Source organism: Aedes aegypti, chromosome 1, assembly GCF_002204515.2.
Source record: "Aedes aegypti strain LVP_AGWG chromosome 1, AaegL5.0 Primary Assembly, whole genome shotgun sequence".
NCBI lineage: Eukaryota > Metazoa > Arthropoda > Insecta > Diptera > Culicidae > Aedes > Aedes aegypti.
The window spans coordinates 11452837-11466523 of NC_035107.1; the positions used below are offsets into that span (position 1 = coordinate 11452837).

At 38.9% G+C, this 13687-nt stretch overlaps 1 protein-coding gene and 1 long non-coding RNA gene across 8 annotated transcripts in view; one reads left to right on the forward strand and one right to left on the reverse strand.

The window, feature by feature from the left end:
• The window catches only part of LOC5574326 (tau-tubulin kinase homolog Asator), a 111025-nt gene that overhangs the window by 4575 nt on the left and 92763 nt on the right, over positions 1–13687 (reverse strand). The window lies entirely within an intron of this gene.
• Positions 5636–6239, forward strand: LOC110674743. The gene is made up of 2 exons (XR_002499154.1): positions 5636–5754; positions 5830–6239. It is a non-coding gene; the product is annotated as an uncharacterized LOC110674743 (long non-coding RNA).

A 13687-nucleotide genomic window follows, 5' to 3' on the forward strand; every position in this document is an offset into this window, starting at 1 on the left:
TTCAACTAAGTTGTTTATTCTGCCCAAGACTGAAGCATGTTTAACATGTAATAAACCGTTTGATTCGAAAACGGTGCTCTTCTGCATGAAAATCCCATCAGTATATACTTCAGAATTTCAAGGACAGTCAAATTTCCAGTCGATACTCAAAAGATCATCGACTCATGGAACAGATATTCTTTAGAAAGCTGATAAAAGGGAGCATTATAGTAATTATTATTTTTTTGTTTTAAGTATGGTTTCATGAGTCGATATCGAACTATGGAACATCGACAAATACAGGTTTGACTATATTTAAAAATATGACGATCAAAATCATTGCAGCCTGCAGTTGGTCGCATATATACGAATCGGTCGTTAAAAAAATGATCGATGGACACCTATGAGAATGTGACGCTTTTTTGTCTGTGCTGAAATCTAAGAACTGTCAATGGTGTTTACAATTGAGCAATAGGCTTTTTCACGAGAAGTCTCAAATCAGCTGATTCGGAAGGTCTGTGACAGTTCTTCTATGCAAATGCCGAACGTGTCGGTGGTTCTAAAAGGTAAACAGTTATACAAAATAATGATCAAATATTATGTGGGCGTAGTAGGTTTTCTAGAAAACATCTATTCTGTGAATTCAACTGAATTTTCTGATAAAATTGTCAATAGCATATTGCAGTAAACGTAGTATTTTTCTGCTTTCAAACAGTATATTTCAAGCACATTGATTGGTTTTTTTTTGTTTTTTTAATAGCCTTAAAACTGGTGCTAGACTTAGTACACGTGGCTTTTCATTTCTACTTCCATTTGAAAAAAATAAATGAAAAGGCCTATCAAATATCTAATGAGCATATACATCTCGATTACTTTTTCAAATCGACGTAAGTAACTTTCATATGGTTTTGTGAAAATTAATTCAGAAGAATCACAACCTGTCTTTTAAAACTGTTTTAAAATTAATCAACTTTTTAAATTTTTTTCGCCGTCTACATCGCTTAAATTTTGCATACATTAAGCTCGCGTTCAAAAACTAGGGAGTTCCTGTTATTTCCCACAAAAAAAAAAATTACAAAATGATAAGCCGATTTATTCAGTTACTTTCGACGTTTTTGTACCAGTGTAAAATCGGCTCAAGTAGTGTTTTGTTTTGATTCGTGGTTAAGTCACTTTGTCTCTCCATACAGCGGGGCGGCGAAAGTAGTGGTTAGGTTGCGAAAGTTGAGAATCTTACTTTCGTCGTTTTGTAAATCCGGAAATTAAACGTTTTAAAAGTGAAAAATCGAGTTGGTTCAGAGCGCAACGTGTAGAATTTCGTCTGCGAAACACGTAGAATCGATAAAGTAAGTTTGTATACTTTTTTGACTTGAGTCTGTTAGAATAAGTTTTCGAGACATGCTATAATACGTTTGACTTTCTCTGCGCGCGCTGTGTTCGAGTTGCCCGTGAGAGAGAGCGAGACAGCTCCAATATACGGCACACAGTAAAAGTTAAAAGAACAAAAGAACTTATGGCTCGTACAGAGGCTCATGAGCGGCAGAAAGTTGTTACACAAAAACAAAGATGGATGTGTGTTAGTGCAAAGTGATATGAGAAACTCGGTTTCTCATAGCGACTCACGGGATGGCACGCACACTAGAACATTGTTCGAATCACCTCGAATGTGATAGTCATTGCCTGTGTTGTTTACAAATCCATTCAAAGTGCTCTTTGTGCTAGTATTACCATATTATGATTATACTAGCACAAAGAGCACTTTGAATTTATTTGAAAACAACCAGTAAGTGAAATTATCGGTCACGGCGATAATCATAAGCCTATCTCTCAAGCTGATTTTCCGGAGGAAACAGACGTGCCATAATATCAAACCCGACCAGTACTGCGAGAAAGTGCTTTTACGAGATGTGCAGCAACGAATTTAGATTATCACCAGCAACGAGAAGTTTGCGTCCTACTTTTCTACTAAATATAAAAATAATATTGTTCAACTTGAATCTAGAGTTTGAAGTAGAATGAACCCTATATGTTTAATTTTATTTTGTGCTTATCTATTAATTTACTTGTAGCGAAATGTTTTAACATTTGACAAAACGTGTATTGATGAGCCCAAATGATCAGTATCATAAGATGTTCAGAAAATTAAATGCTCACTGGCGCAGGGTTACATAATTCAAAATATAATTGCCAATAACATGTGAGTACTTTCCTTACCTAATAAATTTGATGAAGACGTCAAGTTTTAAAATAATCGGGAACTTGAGATTCTGTATTTGAAAAAAATTAAACCAGGAGCTCTATCTCTAGCCTGATGGAAGTATTTGAAATCTAGCAGCCCATTGCATTTTGAATTGAATGTGGAAGAATTTTGAGTAGGTATATTTTACACTTAACACGTTGGTCCATGACATACAGAACAACTTCATCAAAGACACCATCTTTGTAATCTAATTTTATTTTCCTAACCAGGATCCTGAAATAATTCAATTCGAAAATTTCGTTTTGTGGAAGAATTCCGAATCAAACTGCATATCACATGTCCTTGATCTACTAAAAATCTTTGCTGAAAACACCATCTTGCTAAAATATCATTATCTTAAGAAATTGGCGATCAAAATACAGCATGATCACTAGTGTCATATGGTGGTAGAATTTCAAGTTGGGTGGCATATTACATACTAGACCTTGACCTATTCAACACTTTTGTTGAAGACGTCAACTTTATAGGTAACGTGGATCCTGAGATATCTGTGTTCGCAAAATATCATGCTATCGCCATCTATTGAAAGAATTCCAAATCAAGAAGATCATCACATGGTAGCCCTTGAACTACTGAACAACTTTGCTAAAAACACCATCTTTCGAAAAAAATCGGGATCCTGAGATATCCGTGATTAAAATATTGCATGCTCACTAGCGCCATCTTGTGGCAGTTTTTCTTGTTAGGTAGCTTATTATGGTGGCAGAATTTCGAAACAAGCAGCCTATCACATGTTAGCCCTTGACCTACTGAACAACTTTGCCGAAGACACCATCTTGCTAAAAAATCTAGATCCAGAGATAGTTGTGTTCGAGATGTTGCATTGCGAAATGTCCACTACATCGGTTCCCCCGGGGCACAATCCGATGGCCACAGGAAGATGAGGATGTTTCCAAAGTATTATCTGTCCACTGACCAATTGGTACCGTTGGACTGAAGAAATTTGTCGAAGACATCTATATTCTATCTTGCCTAGCTTTGGATGTACAATGAAAATTGCTCCGCGTGTACTCAGTACACGATGCGACCGCTGGTGTAACTTTTTTTTGAGCGACTGACGGAAGGTTAAGTGTCCGTAATATGAATCAAAACGGTATGTGGTTAGCGCAATATTTAAAACCATCAATAGATTGCTTATTACACTAGTAGATTGACGATATTTATTCCAGAAAGTTTTTGGATGAACTGGAACATCTGAAAACCCGTTCTTCAAAATACTGCAATCTTCCACGATCCAGTGTTGTGAGATATTCTTCTACTTCTTCTTCTTCTTCTTCTTTCTGGCGTTACGTCCCAACTGGGACAAAGCCTGCTTGATTATTGTTCTTATGAGCACTTCCACAGTTATTAACTGAGAGCTCTCTTTGCCGATTGACCATTTTTGCATATGTATATCGTGTGGCAGGTACGAAGATACTCTATGCCCTGGGAATCGAGAAAATTTCCTGTACGAAAAGATCCTCGACCAGCGGGATTCGAACCCACGACCTTCAGCATGGTCATACTGAATAGCTGCGCGTTTACCGCTACGGCTATCTGGGCCCCACATATTCTTCTACTTAGAAATGATAAATTGATCTCCTTTTACTCATGTAGAATTATTTGCCCAAACTCCACGTAATACTTGGATGACCTTATTGTAGGGAATAGATCTAAAAGTATATACAAAAAATGAGATTGGTGTTAATCGTATGGAAAAAGAAAATATAAATTGTAAAATGTAAAAAAGTAACTTATTTCCAATATTGAGTGTTTGTGAACTAGAGTGTAAACAAAAGGGCTTTTGGGATCGCGAGGGTTTAAATGCGCGCAAGGTCCGTAGAGGGTTTAAACATTTAAATGCGATCAAATTTCGAAAATAATTTAGTTTTGAAACGGATTTATGCGACTTCGGACGTGAAATCACGACACTTATAACTTGCAAACAATTCATCCTGATTAAGTACCAAACCAATCAATAATATCAAGCTTGTGCTAGAATAAAGGCGTAAGTTGCATGATCGATTTCTCTTCATCGATCCTCTCTTCTGTGAATAAAGGTAACAATATGCAAGTTTGTAAGCATTTTTCACTTCAGACCGCTTGGTAGCGATGCAATCTTGCGTATTGAGGTGAAAATTGCTGGCAAACATGTATCTTGTCACCTTTATTAACAGAAGAGAGGATCGATTATGCGACTTACGCCCTTATTCTAGCACACGCTTGATATGCTTAAGATACTGAAGAAGTGTAATTTTCTTAAACTAATAAAAAATATGTTTTTACAAATAAACCTCGATTCACGAACAATGCTCCCTCGTTTTACGAGCTGATTCGATTTACGGACCCCCGACCTAGTTCGAAAATTGAGGTTACAGCAGGTCCGTCACACTCGGGCTCAGATTGGGTACCACTTCTAGTACTGCATTTGGTCCCTCGGTAGTACAAAAGGTACCCAAGTTTGACAGATCGCAGTACACTTTTCACGGCATTCTAGATTACCTTATGAGCCATAAAATTTTGGGCAACTGCAAGGAACATGGAGGTCTTTAATTTGTCTTTGGTTACAGTGTATTCCAAAGGTCCCGGAGAGACAGAGAGGTGGACCGTAAATAACAACCATTGCAAATATCATAAGATGTAATCAGTTAGCACTACCATTGGAAACTCGGAACATTGAACTGCAACTGCAAGTTACCCGTTTGCACAGACTGTAACAGGATAATCTATGACCAGGCTTGATAGGCTCCTCTGCGATGCAAAAATGAGGCGATTTTGCCGTTTTTCTGAGGAGTAGAAACTGAACTCAAATTTTTCAACACAGATCCTTAAGCGATTCGAGTGCTAACAAATGCCAGGTTTTTTTTCTACTACTCTCTCTCTCTCTCTCTCTCTTGTTGCGATGCTCACCTTTACTAATCGCTTCAACAGAACTCTTGAGTGTGCCGCTCGAATGAGAAAGTCCTCGGGGAGTTGCGATGGCACTCTGTATTGATGAAATTTTGCTCTGTTGTCCCGCATAGAAAATTGCGGTTTGGCTTGTTTTTCAAACAATCAATTTCCTATTACTGGTAATGTTAATGTACCACAAACGGTTGTTTTTATGTAGTACTATATAAGCTCTTTAGTTCGAAACAATAAAAGATGGTTTAAGTAATGTTTATTGAAATGTGACTGAGAATCAAAACTTATAATCATTAAATATAATAAATGACCTATTTGGGAAACAGTAGCCACCAGATTAAAAAAAAAAAACACTTTTTATACTTAGTTAAAGCAAATCTGATTAAGAAATAAAAACTTGCGTTTGTATTTCGATTCAATTGGGATTTCAATTAAAACTAAAACAAATCATAAACTAAATTACGCCATTTATATAGAAAACAAAAATGAGTTTTTAATCTTCTTTTTTTCACCTTCAAAATTAAAACATTTTGAAACATCTGAATTAAATTTTCTTTAGTGTCTAGGTAGATGTTTTTTTAGAGTGTATTGTTTTCAGTGGCTAGCCGGGAGGTTGAAAACATCATCCTGCGGTAAGTTTTTTTTTTTTTTTTTCATTATTATGGTTTAATGCTGAGATTCTTGTGCTGTTGGTGTTAATTTTGCAGATGGAGATCCAATTTATCGGTTGGTGGAAGAAGATTCATCGATTACTTAAAGAGTCTATCGGGATTTGAGTGACCAGGATGGCGGTTCCAAAAAGTTCCGTCGATGGCTCAAAGTTTCGTGGATCAAAGGATCAACGTTTGCTGCTCTCATGCTACTGGATTCGAAGAGGCGATGTTGGGCAAGTTAATGATCGCATTTGCACCCGAAGTGTAAGGTAAGCGCCTTAAATTGTAAATTTATTGTCCAAGTGATTGAATCTTAAAACTTGCAATGCAAGACCAAATTCGACGGAGCTTGCAATAAAGGCCGAAGAGATCACAGCGAAAAAGGAACCGTTATATCATTTTCAAGAATACACCATATTTTTTTCTAGAAAAGTTTAGAATAAAACCGCTTCCAAAAGAGTGTATAGAAAGCAACAAGAACGAGTATGCTCCAGTACTGCACGAAGGTGAAGGAGGCGCGATAGAAACGAGGCGGAACAGACACATGAACACTGAACATGACACGGGCTGATATGTGCAGACAACGAAGGTAATCTTCTCACGTAGGAAAGTGAGGTTATCGAGAGGTAGTGACAGCATACGATGAGCTGAGCTCCTGAACGGTAACACCAAAGACAAAATAGTAACACAGCAGACAACAAAGGCAAGCACGCGCGGAAGATACCAGAAGGTTGAAGATATCAGGCGGTTAAGAAAACAACAATTCCGCTGGCTTCGATCTTCGATATATGGTGGTGAAAAACTGGCGAGGGTACTGCATTGGTTCATAATCAAGATTTAAGAGGGTGAGGCAATACTGGAAGAGTTAATCCAACGAACCGCGTGCCCCATCTAACAGGAGGGCCATAAATTGAATGACAGTAACTACCGCACAATTACCCTTGCAGAGCACCGCCTTCTTCGTGGACTCATGATTTCCAGACCAACACAGTACAAATATCGCATAAGTCTACGACAGAATCGATGGAGACCAGCGAATAGACGGGACGGAGATGGATAGAGAAGAGCAAAAAACGACTTCGAAAACCTAGGGCCGCATTCAAACGGGACATCAAGCTTAGTAAATTGAACAGCTACTAGAAGCTGTGCCGAAATGCAGACAAGAACCCTTGAGTAAATCCTACACAATTATCATGGTAAAGGACAAGGACCCTTCGATGCCAGCTGAGATGTGTTCAGACAAGCTGAAGGTCTCTTTTCGAAGCACGAAGCACGTTCCAACGTCGTGATCCTCAAAACCGTACGGTGAAGACGTAGAAACAATCATCGAGGACCAACAAGTGTTTGACAATGAGCTCATAGAAGTAGCGAAACTATCCTGGTCCAGATGGAATGCCGAACCTAGCGCTGAAAGTTGCCATACTGGTGTATCCGGATATCTTCAGGAAAGTGCTGCAAATGTGTCATTACGTAGGTAACTTTGCTGCTTCTACTGCCAAATTCGGGAAAGCCACTGGGATATACAAAACCCCTCATAGGCCTATTCACAAGACGTTTCAAATCAGCTGATCGGGAAGCTCTTTGACAGCTCTTTTAAGGAGATGACAGTCCCGTGTTAGCACCGGTCCTCCACCGATGTAAACAAATGCATAGACGGACCTTTCACATGAAAAGGCCTATTGATAACCGTTTGAAACCCCTTTGTTAACCACAATAATACTTATTGCTGCTTTTAGAAAACCCGATGATAACTCTGTATAGAACCCATATATTTATATACATAGATAATCACTGGTAGCTTGACAAATTTCTTAGTAGACCGTGACTTTTTGAAAATTAATGGACCGATGCACGAGTTCACTATTTGATTTTTGAGCGGTGCCGTGTTATTTACGTGACCATGGCAACGAGTGAATTCGGCACCGCTCAAACGTCAAATTAGTGAACTCGTGCATAGGTCCATGGACCGATGCACGAGTTCACTAATTTGACGTTTGAGCGGTGCCGAATTCACTCGTTGCCATGGTCACGTAATTTAGTTTGCAATTTCGATGATGACGAAGATTGCGATGACGGATCCTTAAACGTTAAGCATCCCTAGGAATCCTTTGACAATTCATTGCAGCTAATTGAAAATTTCCTGATAATCCTACGAAATCTCTCAATACTTTAATAACCGTTTATAACCTCTTCGAGAGCCACGACAACACTCGTTATTGTGTCGCCAGCACTAAATTGAAGTTCGGAAGTCCAGACTTCCGACTTCCGAGCTTACTTCCGAAGTTTTTTGACACTTGCATTTGGCAGCTTCATTATGATGAAAATGAACTTGTTTTGGCTAGCTGAAAAGGGAAGTGAAGTCCGATAGCAGAGCGCCGCCAACAGGCCTATGAATAAAACGGAATCTAAAGCAAAAAAAAAGCGAAAGCAGGTGATTGAGATACTCAGTGGCAGAATGAGGGAATGGCTGGTGGACCTTTACCACCGTGATCCTGTCCTGTTCCTTGGAGAAGCAAGGTCAAAGTTCCACAGAAGATTTTTCACAACCATGATTGTGTCATCCTGCACGATGTTTTTGTTTTGATTTGCTAGGAGCAGTGTTGCGAGATCATATGATTTGAACAGAAAATAGTATCGGAAGTAAGCAAAGTTGCCAGTTAGCCAACGACCTTCCGACAATTTTTGTCTAAATGCACAATATTGCATCTTGGAAACATGACGACAACCTATTAGCAAACCCCTGAAACCCAACAAAACCTCTTTGGAACCCAATAGATTTTTTTTCAATCGCTGAACTGCCGTGAATCGCAAGTCAGTCCCATCTGTAAAGAGTAGGCATTGAGAAAATGGGCTGTGAAGTTTCCAAAACTCGTTTTCCATACGAATATTAAAAAAAATCCAGAGGATTGGAACAAGTTCAAATCTTGATGAAACTTTCACGATTTGCTTTTCACTACGATATCTTTCTGAGAAAAATATAAAGATGATCAAAATACGGTTCATTTTTGTGTTATACGGTGCTGAAATCCGTAGTGGGACTGATATGCGATTACTTTTCATTATGGGACAATTTGACTTGTTGTTTTTCCTACTTTTTCCGAACTAATCTTATTATCTCATTAAGGCAGCTGAAAGAGTAATGGAAGATATGTTGAAAACTGAACTCAACTCAATTTTGACGAAAATGCAGATGGGACTGACTTCCGATTCACGGCAGTGAAATTCACTAAACTTATTGATCCCCTCAAAAGCCATATGGAGTTTCTAGGAAAACCAGAAAGCCATAGAGCTCCAATTATATGAGGTTTGATTTGAAAGCATTTTAGGTACCTATCTCGTGATAATCATATGCAATCCCTTTAAAACTAACTGCAATTCTACTGAATCCCTTAGTAAAATCTAAAAACAATTTAGAAACCTCTCGACAATCACTACATACTCAATGCCCCTTATACTAAATCTGATGGAAATCACCCTTCGTAACCTCTTGTAATCTTGCCTAACCTTTTTGAAACTCGTTGTCCATTTCAAACCAAAAAATTATCTTTGAGGATTCTATTGGGAATAGGTAAAATTATTCTTAGAATCCTGGGAAGGTTTTAATAAGCCCTGAGAAACACTTAGGAGTCTATTGCAACTCCTTAGAACTTATAAGGCCTCTACAATCCACCAAAATACACTCCAACCTCTTTTTACGACCGTTTTTTTACCGACGGTTCTTTTTCCGACCACTTTTTTACGACCGAAATTCAGATTAACGACCGTTTTTATAAATGATCATTATCTTAAAAACTATTCAAAATAGGGGATCATGATATTCAGCAAAATTGTTCAGTAGTTCAAGGGCTAACATATGGTGGTCATTGAATTGCGGAATTCTGCCACTAGGCGGCGCTAGTGAGCATGAAACTTTTGTTTTGCGGATATCTCAGGATCCTGGACACTTAGAAAGATGGCGTCTTCGGCAAAGTTGTTCAGTAGCTCAAGGACTATCATAATTCTAGCCAAGAGATTCAAATTTTTGAGGCGGCGCTAGTGAGCATGAAACATTTATTTTGCGGATATCTCACGATCCTGGCCATTTAGAAAGATGGCGTCTTCGGCAAAGTTGTTCAGTAGCTCAAGGACTATCATAATTCTAGAGATTCGAGATTTTGCCACCAGGCGGCGCTAGTGAGCATATAATATTTGTTTTCCGGATAGCTCAGGATCCTGACCACTTAGAAAGATGGCGTCTTCGGCAAAGTTGTTCAGTAGCTCAAGGACTATCATTATAAACGCTATGTGGTTCAAAATTTTGCCACCAGGCGACGCTAGTGAGCATGAAACATTTATTTTGCGGATATCTCACGATCCTGGCCATTTAGAAAAATGGCGTCTTCGGCAAAGTTGTTCAGTAGCTCAAGGACTATCATAATTCTAGCCAAGAGATTCGAGATTTTGCCACCAGGCGGCGCTAGTGAGCATATAATATTTGTTTTCCGGATAGCTCAGGATCCTGACCACTTAGAAAGATGGCGTCTTCGGCAAAGTTGTTCAGTAGCTCAAGGACTATCATTATAAACGCTATGAGGTTCAAAATTTTGCCACCAGGCGGCGCAAGTGAGCATGAAAATTTTGTTTTCCGGATATCTCAGGATCCTGGTCATTTAAAAAGATGGCGCCTACGGCAAAGTTGTTCATTAGCTCAAGCGTTATCATTATAAAAGTTATGAGATTCAAAATTTTGCTACCAGGCAGCGCTAGTGAGCATGAAACTTTTGTTTTGCGGATATATTAGGTGAGTTGATTTCACCTGCTTAAAAGAGAAATAAAAAAACGCTTTGAATATAGTTAATCTAACTTAACCTAAACATATAACGCATTAATCGTGGAAATAGAAGATTGTAACTATTTTTGCCTGAAATTATTAATTATTTTATTTGACATTTGTTCCAATGTTTCAACATTGGATCTTCTATGTAACTCATTGGTACTATACCAGGGAGGAAGCTTCAGAACCATTTTCAAAATTTTTTTGCTTGATTTTCTGATTCCAGGCACCCATTACGGGCACCCGGTTTCTCCAAAAATAACATGTCCTGTCACGCGTGAACGGCAAATGTGAGTCCTTGTCATGAAAGGAAAACTAGTTCTACTAGTGATGGATATCGCCATTGTGAAAAACGTTCAAATCATGTGTAAAAGATTTTGCTATCGAACCAAAGTCAATCCTTCACAGAATCACAAGTTCTACACGTCATTTCACCTTGCAATTCGACACGACAAATCCAGGTTGAAAATAATTAGGATCAAACGTGTGGATTATTTTCAGTGTAGCGCTTGAGCTACTGAACAACTTTGCCGTAGGCGCCATCTTTTTAAGTAGCCAGGATCCTGAGTTATCCGCACAACAAAAGTTTCATGCTCACTAGCGCTGCCTGGTGGCAAATTTTTGAACCTCATAGCATTTATAATGATAGTCCTTGAGCTAATGAATAACTTTGCCGAAGGCGCCATCATTCTAAATGGTCAGGATCCTGAGCTATCCGCAAAATAAAAGTTCTATGCTCACTAGCGCCACCTGGTGGCAGAATTTAGAATCTCATAGCTTTTATAATCGTAACGCTTGAGCTACTGAGCAACTCTGCCGAAGGCGCCATCTTTCTAAGTGGCCAGGATCCTAAGATATCCGCAAAACAAATGTTTCATGCTCACAAGTGCCGCCTGGTGGCAAAATTTTGAATCTCTTGGCTAGATTAATGATAGTCCTTGAGCTACTGAACAACTTTGCCGAAGGCGCCATCTTTCTAAGTGGCCAGGATTCGGAGATATCCGCAAAACAAAAGTTTTATGCTCACTAGCGCCGCCTGGTGGCAAAACTTTGAACCTCATAGCGTTTATAATTATAGTCCTTGAGCTACTGCACAACTTTGCCGAAGACGCCATCTTTCTAAATGGCCAGGATCGTGAGATATCCGCAAAACAAAAGTTTCATGCTCACTAGCGCCGCCTGGTGGCAAAATCTCGAATCACTTGGCTAGAATTATGATAGTCCTTGAGCTACTGAACAACTTTGCCGAAGGCGCCATCTTTCTAAGTGGCCAGGATTCGGAGATATCCGCAAAACAAAAGTTTTATGCTCACTAGCGCCGCCTGGTGGCAAAACTTTGAACCTCATAGCGTTTATAATTATAGTCCTTGAGCTACTGAACAACTTTGCCGAAGACGCCATCTTTCTAAGTGGTCAGGATCCTGAGATATCCGCAAATCAATAGTTGCATGCACATTCGTACTGCCTGGTGGCGCAATTTCACTTAAGCAGTGTTGCCAGCAACGAAAAAAAAATTGAACCCTTCATGAAAAACTGGGTTACAGTTGAAGAGTATTGCTATGTTGCTAAGCATTATATTTTTCTGTTCCGCTCAAGTTTGATGGTTATGAATTTACTTCATTCTTCTTAAACAGTGTTGCCAGCCACATGAACATTTGTGATTCGGCCGATTGTATGGCACGCAACACTTCCTTCGACTTTGGTGAACATTCGGTATCGTTATCTTTAAATTTTTCTGGTATTTGCAAATCACACCCCCATAAAATTTGCTCTTTAGATAACAATCGAGCAGTGTTGCCAACTTTTACCAAAATATGAAAACTTGAACGGCCATTTTGGAAAGTTCTCAACCCATGCTTCAACTTTGCCGAAGATCTCGAATCAGTATTTCCGCATCTAGACGTTGCATTTTTCAACAACATAATTATAACCCTGATTTTTTTTACGACCGATTTTTTTTACGACCCCCCGATAACGGTCGTAAAAAGAGGTTGGGGTGTACAGATAATGATTTTTTTCGGACCCCCTGGTAAGCAATTGGAAACTTCTTGAGACCCCTTGCTTGCCATCGTAAGCTAAATCACTGTTCATACCAAGAATTACTTCTTCTTCTTTCTGGCATTACGTCCCCACTGGAACAGAGCCTGCTTCTCAGCTTAGTGTTCTTATGAGCACTTCCACAGTTATTAACTGAGAGCTTACTGTGCCAATGACCATTTTTGCATGCGTATATCGTATGCGTATCGTAGATACTTTATGCCCTGGGAAGTCGAGAAAATGTCCAACCCGAAAAGATCCTCGACCGGTGAGATTCGAACCCACGACCCTCAGCTTGGTCTTGCTGATTAGCTGCGCGTTTACCGCTACGGCTTACTGGGCCCCAATTACTATGGATGTTAATTGATGTGATTCAAAAAATCGTTCTTACTCCACACCGCTCATTCGATTCTATTAGATCAATTTCTGAGTATCTGCCCAAAATTTGAGCTCATTTGGATGGAAACTGAGACTGCACAAGCCCTATAAAGTTTGTATGGGATTTACTATGGGAAAAGGAAATTTTATAACATTTCCCAGAATGCACCATTCCCCAGAAAGCTGCATGTATATCCTTTTTTATTGTTTATTTTTTCTTTGCGTGTGTCACTGATGTGACAGGCTAACAAATACGTACACCCTTCTTTCAGTAAATTCCCATGAAATCTACAAACGATATGTTTAATTCTACACAATGTAGTGATGAACCCTTCTTTCAGTATTATCTTATTAATGATATAGGAACAATAGGCCGATGGAGAGCCCATATGTCATAATGTCATTTGGCATAAAATGGGTTGGTAAAAAGCTATTTAGCATAATTATATGGAACACTAAGCCATTAGGCCACTTGACATAATGATCATAAGACATCCCACCATAGTCATGCTCCTTCTTTTTAAATAGGATGTTTTCGTGTTTTGCGAACTGTTCATTGACCAAATGATTATTATGCAAAATGACCCTTGATCATTTAATAATTTATGCCAGATGACTTCTTGCCATATGGTCTGGGGAACAGTTTTCGGGGAATGTTTTAAAATCGAAAAGGAAGCAATTCAT